The following is an 11,164-nucleotide window of genomic DNA, read 5'->3' on the forward strand; positions in this document are numbered from 1 at the left end:
TTTTGCACTCTTATCCATAATAAGAGACACCTCAAACAAAAAGAAAAACAAGTACTCCTGTCACAGGAGTGTATACAACTATAGGCTTTTTCCCACATGGTGCCTTTGTTGACACAAACCATTATCTGTTGCTCCTTTTTCCTTCTCTGCCTGTTATTACAATTTGCTATTTTCCAGCCCTTTGGGAAAATAGCAAAGCTGGCTAAAAAGAGTGACAACAGCTGGGGAAAAGGAAAAAAACACCCACAAGAAAAACCAACTCTGTAGCACCTGCTGCAACATAAAATTGTCAACAAAGTAGGATTATAGCCCAAGGTAGTTTTACACTGCAGCTGGCACTAGAAAGAAAAGATCTGTATTTGCAGGCAGTACAAGAGGCAGACAAAATTTGGGAGATTTTATTGTTGTACAAACTGAGCCCTCTGAGGTGTTTAGTGCTGACTTTGACTGTCTCCTCCCAGCATTTAATTTAGTGCTGGGTTTTAAATCACTGAGTTTTCATTTCATTAGAGAAATATACATGATCACTATTTCCTCCCCACCACCCACCCCACCCCCACCCCACCCGGTATTCGTTTTGCAGTTACTGTGCCTGAAGCAAAGCTTTTTTTTTTCCTTCCCCTCTCCCAAAGTGTTATGGTTGTGATATGTTTCATTTCATCTCCTAGATAAAAAGAATGTATTTAAAATCCAAACTATGTGTAAGGATGCCTTCCTTTCTTCTCAGCAGCTTCAAGCTTTAATTTTTTTTGTTGACACTATTGCATTTTAGCTTCCCAGCCTACCACACGAGATGACATTCGATGGGGCTTACTTAGCAGACTAGGTTGGCCAGTAGCATAAAGAATAGATGGAAACAAATATTGTAGTATTAGTGTCTTGTAATAATTACTGGTGAAAACCAAAATGTTTGTCTTTCCAATTCCATGCTTACTTTCCACCAGTCTGTGTTTTTAGGTCGTTTCTTCCACCTAATTAAAAAATAATGTCAATGTAGCATTTCCTATACACATTAATAAAAAAGAAAAAAAATTCAGCTGAATTTATTAAAATCTCATTATCAAAATATAAAATCTCTTGTGTGGTTTCAAAGGCAAGATTGACTCCCATATTGGAGCAAGTTAATCTTCAGTAACCATGCCATCAGATTTCTCTGCCATTTGCTTACAACTGAGATTTCTTCCTGTTAATTGTGCGATTGAATTTTTCTTCCTCTACTACTCTGAAAGAGAAAGTAAGAAAAGAATCGAACTTCACACAGTGCCTCAGCTGATATTTGACTCTTTACCTGTGAAACTATCAACATTGTTCCTCTTCACTCTTGGCAGCTTGGGCCTGATACAGCACGCATATGCGATATACTTCCTTTATATAGAAAAGCCTGTAAGTGCCATTATTAGGCCAGTCAGAGGGGTCACTCACTGCTCTGAGGCACCAGGCAGCCGCCGAGGACTGAGCACTGATATTCCCATGCCTCCAGGCTGCTGCCTAAAGAAGCCAGGAGCGTTTTCTCTACCTCAGAAAACCAAAGGAATGTGATGTTTACCAGTGCAGCTAACAACTTGACTCAAAACATTTTCATCTTATTTCAGTTTACTATGGTAACACCTTGCAGCTCCTGGAACTGATCTCTGAAATACATCACTCATACTTCAACACAGCTTCGAAATACCTCCACAGCTACAATTTAATACTTTATAATCAACATAAACTGTACATATTTGGCATACACATCTTCTAGACACAACAGGCTATGTTACATTTAGACTTGCCTCTGCTAAACATGGAAGGTATTTCACCAACTGAGACATGTTTAAAGAAAAGCCTTCCAACATGCAGCATTTAACAGAAAGGCAATTTGATTTTGGTTTGTTAGTTTGCTTTTTTTACACTGATTTAAATAAACAAACTTCAAGAATCTGGAAAAGTTTGTGAGAAATTAGCATACTCTGTAATTCCCAGTAAACGAGCCATTTACTGAAAGACATTTTCTTTTATATATATATATACATATATATATATTTAATAATTTCTATTTATACACTATTTACTTTAAAAGTGAACAAGAATCATGGTGAATACGTTCTGCAAATCTGTCGGTATACTGAGGGTTACGTCCAGGATTCAAGCACAACTCTTTTAAAGAAGAAATGGACAAATTGATGTTACCTAATCTGAGTATCAGAAAACACTGTTTATTTCCATTTGGGGAATGTCTGTTAGAGAAGAATCAAAGTAAATCCTGCCCCCTCTGCTTTCTAGAAGCAGAACAAAACAAAATGAATGGAAGTGTTTCTTTGTAACAGCAAGAGTTACGGAGTAAACAGTTACAGTCCTGCTGTGTGTAGTAGGGGTGCTCAGGACAGCTCCATTTCATATAAAACAAGTGAAACTTCCCTCAGCATTTTCGTAATGCCAGAGCACAAAACAGCTCTACATCCATGACACCATACCAGGGCCTGATCCAAAGTCCAATTAAGTTTATACTTCAGTGCTGTGAAAACTTCTGGCAAGTGAATCAAGATGTTAATTTCTTGCTCATCCACTGCTGACTAGAGACAATTTCTGGGGACAAAGCAGCTGGGAAACAGCATCTTATTTTATTTTTCCTTTGAGATGTTGCTGCAGCGGGCGGGGGGGAGTATGGGAGTGTCTGCAGCTGTTCAGAAAGATAGTAAAATCTGGAGTCTCGTCATCTGAGCACATAGCATAACAGTAATACTCCTCCCTGTTTTTTGTCTTCAGAAATACCAAAACAAAGCCAGTTAGATAGCTGTAGGTGCAGCATGATCCATGTATTTGTAATTGCTGCTCTGAATAGTAATAACTCATGTATGACTACATTATTCTTAATAGGAGCAGTCATGTATAACTTGAATCCTTGATGAAAAAATACTAATTTTACACTGTATTTCGCCAGGATTCAAACAGAGCTATCACTATTGCCTGCATGAAAACGAAAAACAGACAAACAAACAAACCCCCAAAACCTGTGTTGGTTTGTTTGTTTTAGTTTTGGTTTGGTTTTGGGGACTTCTATTTTTTTTTTTTTAAATTACAGTTAAAGGTCCAATGGAAATTAAATTTTTAATTTCTGCTGGATCTTTCACACTGACAATTTTCTTAGAAAACTTTGTCTAGTATTCTGTGGGATCTTTTCTCCAGGAGAAGCCAAATGGGATGAATAAACATATTTGGGATGAAGTCATGCTGTATGTGTATGTCTGTGACAGGCTGTTAGATTGATGAGGGCAGCGGGGGAGGAGGAGACATAGCCCAGAGAACTGGTGCAGAAAAGACAGATGCGGAACGAACTGTAGTAAGAACTGCAGTGCTCCTCAGTATTCATTATCAAAACCACCACTTTTCAGTTTGCCTTGCTTAATCAGATCTGAAACCATGCAGGGATGGATGTTTAAATGGATGCACACATGAGGGTGGGTGGCTGGTTTGCACTGAGAGTAGTCCAGGGAATAGCCCACCTGCGCTGCTGAGGTACCTGAGGTACAGTGAGAGAAGGTGTAGTGATATAACTGCTAGTCATAGCTCAGCTCAGTTCCCACAGTGATTGCAAAACCCCAAAGGAGAAAGGAAGATACTATTGAAGGTAAAGAAGCAGGAACTGATAATTATATGGCTCCATATGAAGATCTGATTAAGCTTACTTCAAAACAGCTGTGCAAAACAAGAAATGTTGCATTTCTGTAGAGCAGGCTATAGAGCAGATTACAAATGTATACTCTCTAAGAATACAGTCTAGCACAGGTGCCTTGTGCTTATAAAGAAGTACTAGATTTTGGGAGAAACATCTTGCCAAAAACTTACAGAGGTATTTACCCTACTAGCGCATGAAAGTGCTTTGCTGTACCTGGTGACAGAACTGATTCACTGTTAGGGTATGGCTAGAGAATATATCAATTGTTGCCAACTTCTGTGTCTTTGTGATTGGTTTTATAAAACTGGCTTGTTTGTTTGTTTTTGCCAAAGACTAGTTACATGAGTTAATCTGATTAATCACAGTTCAAAGTTTTAGTTGAAGGATTCTTGTCCCCTTGCAGGTAGAGAAAAAAATTTGTTGAAAGTGTGAGTCAGTGCAAAATTAAACACCTTGAAGAAAATGAATTGCTTGTTCTAAATCTAAACAAGTATTTGACAGGTAATATTGGTCATAGTGAGTTTCCAGCTTTTCTATATTAAGGTGACTACTTATGTAGTTGATGTGCTCCTCATCCTTGAGCAAATTCAGCACAGAATTTCAGAAAACTGGATTTTAACAAACTGGATTTTAACAACTTGTTTGTCTCTTATGTATGCTGCTCTCTCTCCAGTCAGAGCTCCTTTCCTCAGAAGAGTAAACACCTTGAAAAGCCATAGGAGAAATATCTAACTGCATCTAACACCATGAACCACTTGCTCACCAGGCTCCTCCACACTGCCTGGGCATAAGAACAACAGTGCTAGCTCACATTAAAAAAAAAAAAAAAAAAAAACAAAAACAAAACAGAACAACAACCCAACCCAAAGCAGATTCCAGAACCCATGTACAGTAGCAATGCGATGGATCGAGCTCAGTGACTCAGACTGATGATTTGCTCCCACCAGAAACTTGGCTGCAGACTTCCTAACAATAGAGTTATAATAGAATGCTTTTTGGCATCCTCAGTGAAAATACTGAAATCTGGAATATGGACAGTCTGTCTGCTCCTACAGCGGTTGCTGTACTTGCAGCAGTTTTCAGGTGCCGACATGCCCTTCTATTTAGTTTTATACCAATAGCCTCTTTTATGTGGCTGGGAAGATAAGCAGTGTCAGTGTTTGTTCTAAGGGTGTTACAGACATTGGAAACACCAGTTTTACTCTGTGTATTTGAGGACACAGGCATATGAAAGCCTTTATGAATTTTTAAAGTGAATTAGCAAGGTAGTAAATATGATTTTAAAGGTTGCATCTAGGTTGTAGAGTTATTCTTTAGAAGTCTTATTCATAAAGAAATCTTATTAAAACTCTGCCATGTTTCAGAGTCAGGAACTGTGCTTACCTCAGCATGTCAAGGGATTTCTAATATAAAGGATCTGCATAAGGAAAATATAGTAAACTGCAAAACAATTGCAATTTAATTAAGGCTTACTCCTAAGGATTTTGCATTTTTCTGTAAGGAAAAAAATCCAACACAAACCCTTGATTTCACTGAAAATAAAATCAAGTAATAAATTCTTTCTTTCCCAGAGCCCAATTCTGCTTCAGTTGAAGCCAGTATATTCAACAGCAGCAGGATCTGGCCAGGCGACAGAATAACAAAGAGGTTTTTATATTACAGTCTTATTTGAGAAATGGCTTAGTATTTGCCTTATTAGTGTTTGTGTGATTAATGTGTTGATACAATCTCAAATTAATTATGATTACAAGCTGCAATGATATTATAATTAAAATATGAAATTAAAGTTACCATCTTTGATTATTTTACTTACAAGGCCAGAAAAATGTAGGCCTGAAAGTCAGCTGATTTGACTATTTAAAGTTGGTATGAAGCAAAAGCTTAATAAAATATTCTAAATCACAGGACAGCAAGTAATGACATTAAAATTGTCTTACGCTTGGACAATTCCATACTTAAAATACACTAGAAAATATTTTTTTATATTAAAGTCCTATCATTTTAGCATGACCAGAAGTGCAGAGAAGCACAGTGTACTTCTGATCCAATACTGAGGGAGATAAATTTAGCATTTCAAGATATATGCATAAATGTATATCCAACAACAGCAATAGTATTCTGCCAGTTATGATTTCTTGCACTGCATAATTGCATCTAGCAAAATCCAGAATAAATGATTTCTTAGCTATCTCTTAGTGTATTCTCTCTAATTCAATATGTATTTTCAATACGTATTTTGAATATGAATATGTAAATTCAGTACATATTTTCTATACTTCTGAAAAATCAGAAAAAGGAAACTTACTTCAGACTCCTCAAGTTGATAATAATTACCATTTTTAAGTGTTGCTTTAGCTGTATCTATTAAATTGTCCTCGGTCTTGCTTGGCAAAAGAAAAAATTGCTATCTTCAAAACTGTCACAGTAGTGTCTTTTCACAACCCAGCTGTTTGTAGCCCTGAGTTATGAGACAGAAGGCATTATGGATGCCAAGAAAACTAAGAGAACAAAAGAAAAGATTCACCAAAGCTTCAGAAGGAGGTTGCAGCATGTTTTTGGCAACTAAGGTTCTAGTTCTGTGACTCTATGAATAACATACTATAACGACAAGATTAGAAGAGTTTCAGCTCTGTATGTTTAAGAGGTTTTTATTTTTTTACTGTATTTAATTTTGGCATGCTGCTTCTTACTTCCTGAAAGCAATGCAGTTACAAATATTGCTAGACTTTACTATTCTATTATTTGTTATTCTTTAAAAGTCAAATGCTGAAACTACTAAGCAGGCTCTGCCAGTACTTGGAGTATTGTTTAATTTCCCCTGACTCATAGTGGTAATTAATAGCTACAGCTACATTCTAATGAAAACTTCAAACTGCATGCAGATTCTAACCCTCTACTTGAGTGCTGGTGGAAGAGTGATGCAGAAGACTGTGCATCTTGCATCACTCAGCTAAGCTGCATGTAAAGGTTTGAATGGTGAAGACCACACACAACAGCAGAGGATGAGGACTGCAGGAGCACTGCTGCTGATACACCAAAGCCAAACTCAGCACTTCCAAAAATCCCTTTAACTCACAGAGCTGTAGGTTCTAAATAGCATAGAGGTGATGGGCCTCACCTGGGTATGATGTTGCTCACAATTAAGTTCATTACCTGTAGTAATGAAGCACAGGTAAGAGGCAATTTTCCCAGAATCACAGGTGCAGAGCCCACATAGGCATTCTCACTCTGAAGTCGTCTCTGTGGTGGAGACCCCTATGAACATCTTTCACCACATGCATGTAAAGACTCATGATTTAAAAAAATGTGTGCAATAAATAGCTGCTATTATATTTTAAGGCATATAAGTTCTTGTTGGCTAAGAGAGTTAAAATTGAAGTGTACGTAAGGCATGCACCTTTCTGGCCAAGAAGTTGCTATAAACTAAGAAATACTTCATGCATTGAAAGAGTATAGAATTAGAACTTGAATTAGATGCAGAAATTACTGGCAGATTGTTACCTTTTAAATTACTAGTAACATCATTATAAACACTCTTCTGTGTGCCAGCAGAAAGTAAGATGCCTTAAGGAGTCTCTTATCAGCAATGCCTTTATGATGAACCTTTCTAGAACCACTAAAACCACTGTATGCACTTCTTCATCTGCCTTGGTATGTACAGGACAAATTACTGAGAAAGAAGGACCTCTACTGGGACACAGGGATTTCTTTTAAAGATCCTCTCTACTCCAGTAAAAGTGATCTCACCCTATAATTTATATTAATAACTGCTTTCACAAAATAACAATGCTCATAAAATAACCTTCTTCCTGTTTTCCCTTTATTGACATACACACTAAATTATGTGAAAGTGCCTAAAGTTAACTACAGAAAATTAAGAATAGTGTGTTTCCGTTTGGCTTCAGGGACAGAAATCATAGTGTCCGGAATTATTCAGTGACAGAAATCTCTAGTATCCAGAAAGCAAGTTCTCTGAAAATACAGCTCACTACCTCAGAGTGAGGGAGAAATTAAAATGAAATAAACTAAAAATAAACAATACAAATCTGATCTTCCTATGTGCATGTATACCCCTCTCCCAGGGGCTGCATCCTGCCATAAGGCAGAGCTTCCAGCTTGTGTTCTGGCACTTGTCAAAACTCACAGCCATGCTGACTGAAGCCACAGGGATCAGTAAGGTTTGTGCACCCTAAGGACAAGAGCTGTTAGCAAGAAAGATGCATGGATGGGATTGGTCAGCAGTCAGTTGCATACATTTCTGAATCTATTGGACACTTTGCTGTGCCAACTCAAAGATCACAATACCTGTGGTGGGCATGGGATGGGAAGGCATATTCATGCGGTTCTTCTAAGCCTGGTCATACAGCCTCCTCTGTAGACAGTTCTCACTACCTAGAGAGAGCTAGGAGGAGGTTATCTCTTTGAATAGCTGCTAGGTCTTGATGATCATGCTCTGGGTGGGATTTCCAAGGTTGTAGACTCATGCTTGTATTTTTTGTGTCAAATAAGGCTCAGAATTCATGGCTTTCATGATCTGTGTGTGTGTTGCACTGGGTATTTGGACCTTAGCTGTCCTAAATATGTAGGAACTGTTAGCACTAATTTCCCAAATCAGTTTAATTTTTGCACTGAGTACACTGAGTGTACATGTGCTTCTTCGTTGCATGTGAAAGCCCTGCATGAACCACTGCAGTGTTTCTCACTTAACCACTGGAAATTACATTTAGAATTACATTGCCTTTAGAAATTTCTCTAAGCAGGATAGGGAGGTAATCTGTTTTTAACTCACACTTTCCTAAGTTTCATATTCTCCGTTAATTTTTTCCTGGGCAACACTTCTACTTCAATGATAGTAAAATTCTTTTACACTCATCATTGGCTGTCTTGCAAATGAAAAATTTCTGGAATCCTACAGCTTAGTTCCTCATGATTTAAGAGGTTTGGGTGTTCATTCCAAACAGCATCTCACAAAGGGCCAAATTCCAGCCAGAGATAAATGACTACTCATCCATGCCAACTTTACCAGGATCTGCTCTGCTCAGCAGAGGACAGGATTTTATAAAAGGCTCTTACATGATTCTGCATCCATTTGCAAAAGTAAATACTCTATACTTCTCTTGAAGCATTAGTGAAAAAACAAACAAACTTCTGCAAAGAGGACAAGAGTACCAAAAAATAACTGGAGTTAATGTTCTTACTGATTAAAAAACTGTTTTAGAATAAGTTGACAGAAATCTCATGAATAAAAGGCAGTGTGCTATGTAGTGTTTATGACTGGGAAAAGCCTGTTTTTGATAACAAAGACTACTAAATAGTGTACTTCCTATAGGTTCTTATGAAGAAAGGAGTGTAATACAAATAAGGTAATTGCTAAGATACCAATAGGCTGTTTGCCGAAGAAAACTCCTATGCCTCTCTAGAACTGCAGAAGAATCTGTTCATCTTGCAACTTTGTTGAAGGCTCAAGTAGTTGCTCAACTAGTTCAAAAAGTTCAAAGACATTTGAATAACTTTTTCAGGCCATGTGAAAAAAATTGCTTCAACAGCTTGCAGAGATGACTTAGTTCTGAAAATACACATACAACTTGACAGTAGTGAACCTGCAAGCTATCTTCTCCAAAGTTCTGGGCTAGAGACCTGAAGCAACAAAATCTGCTGCTTTCTCCCCTGCCCTTCCAGGCTGTACCTCATTTTTCTTCCCTGCAATTTCCACTAAATATACTGCTGCAAACACCACTTCCTCTTCTGTACATTGATATCTAAGAATATTATGCTAGAGCAATATGGCATATAGGAACAACCAAGAGGGAATAAGGAAGTAATTTATTTTTTTATTTTGTGTGCTTGCTAAAATCTATGCTTTACTTTGAATCCACTGTCAAGCATCAGAAAGCGACTAAACACAGACAGATTATTTTTTTTTTTATTATTTTTTTTAATCTTTCAACTCAAAACCACTGTCTGCATTCTGTAGGACAGAAATCTCATTATTCATTTCTTGTCCTCTGATAACTCTTGCATAATTACCTGAGTAAGCTTTAAAGGTTAAAAAAATACAGGTCTACAGCCAAATATCATAAAACTGCTGTCAAAGAACTGGCTTGGAAACACAAATGAATATTTATGCTTTACCTTATTTCTTCTTCATCTTTTTCTTCATCATCTTCCTCTTGTTTGTCATTTTCGTCGCCTTCTTCACCTTATTCTTCATCTTTGTCTTCTCTTCTTGTCATCTTTGTCTTCTTCATCATCTTCATCTTCTTCTTCATCTTCATCTCTTCTCTGTCTTCTATTTTGTCTTCGTCTTCTTCCTCATCTTCATCATCTTCTATTTCCATGCCTGGCTTTTGCTAGGAAATGCTTGCTGCAGGATTGTCACTTAGCAGACAGGAGACATGATGCATTTGTCAGGATTCATTTAAATTAGGTTTTTGTATGTTTGTGTGTGTATACATATATTAATTAATTTTCCTTTTGATGCTGAACTAAGGGTATGGTGAGTGCCTGTATTTGAATTTCAGTGAGCCCCTAGCATTACTGTAAACCAGGGCTTATTGAGTTTGGTTTCAGGTACTGCTGCTAAGACATCGTAACACATTTTAGACAACAGAGTGCTGGTTTCCTCAATTACTCTTCCTTTGGGGAAGCTTGGAATCCCAGCACACACCAGATACAGGTTTTCTCTTAGCTGCCTCACATTTTTAAATCAGAAGTGTTATCCTGCATCTGGAGAGAATTTCCTTCCAGAATGCAACTGCTTACTTTGGTCTTACTCTCACATTTTCAACCTGCAGTTCCATACTCACTGAACATAATCCTTTCCTGTATGTCTTTTCAGTTTCACGGAATACATCCAACTTTTCTCAGGTCTCCTGAATGACTGCTGGCAGCTTTCAAATACTCATAGTCCTGTGACTCTTAACATCTGAACTTTTCTCCAGCAAGGTGGAGCAAGCTCACTCTTAAATGAGGCTGAGCTCTGCCTCCTTGAAGGTCTAACTCTGTCTCCGCAATACTCAACAGTAAATAGGGTAGAAACTGTTGCTCTGATTTGATCTGAAATATTTAAAGATGTCCCAGGGGACTGTATCCTCCAGCAGAAGTATGATCAACACAACTGGAGGAAACACTTGGTTGTACTTACATGGGGAAGAATAACAGCCAGTTGTAATGAATACCAATATTCTGGAGAGAGTTGTAAGCATGCAGAACTGCCGTACTTGTATGGCAGGAACAGCTATACAAGTAGCTCAGGTGACATACAGGTGACATTTTCTCACATGTCACTCTTGAAACACTCTTCCCATTCACCCAGCAGCAGTGAAATCTCTCAAAGAATATTGCTCTTCCCAACACAATTCTGTAGATAAGAAGGGTCTATCACTGGGTTAGGAAAAAAAATAAGAAAGAGACCCCAGCTTTTTCTGAAAAGAGCTTTCTCAAATGGTCCTAGTACAATTTCCCAAATGCCAATAACATTCCACTCCATTCCATTCCATTCCTCACACT

This window comes from Melopsittacus undulatus, chromosome Z, assembly GCF_012275295.1.
Source record: "Melopsittacus undulatus isolate bMelUnd1 chromosome Z, bMelUnd1.mat.Z, whole genome shotgun sequence".
Classification (NCBI taxonomy): domain Eukaryota; kingdom Metazoa; phylum Chordata; class Aves; order Psittaciformes; family Psittaculidae; genus Melopsittacus; species Melopsittacus undulatus.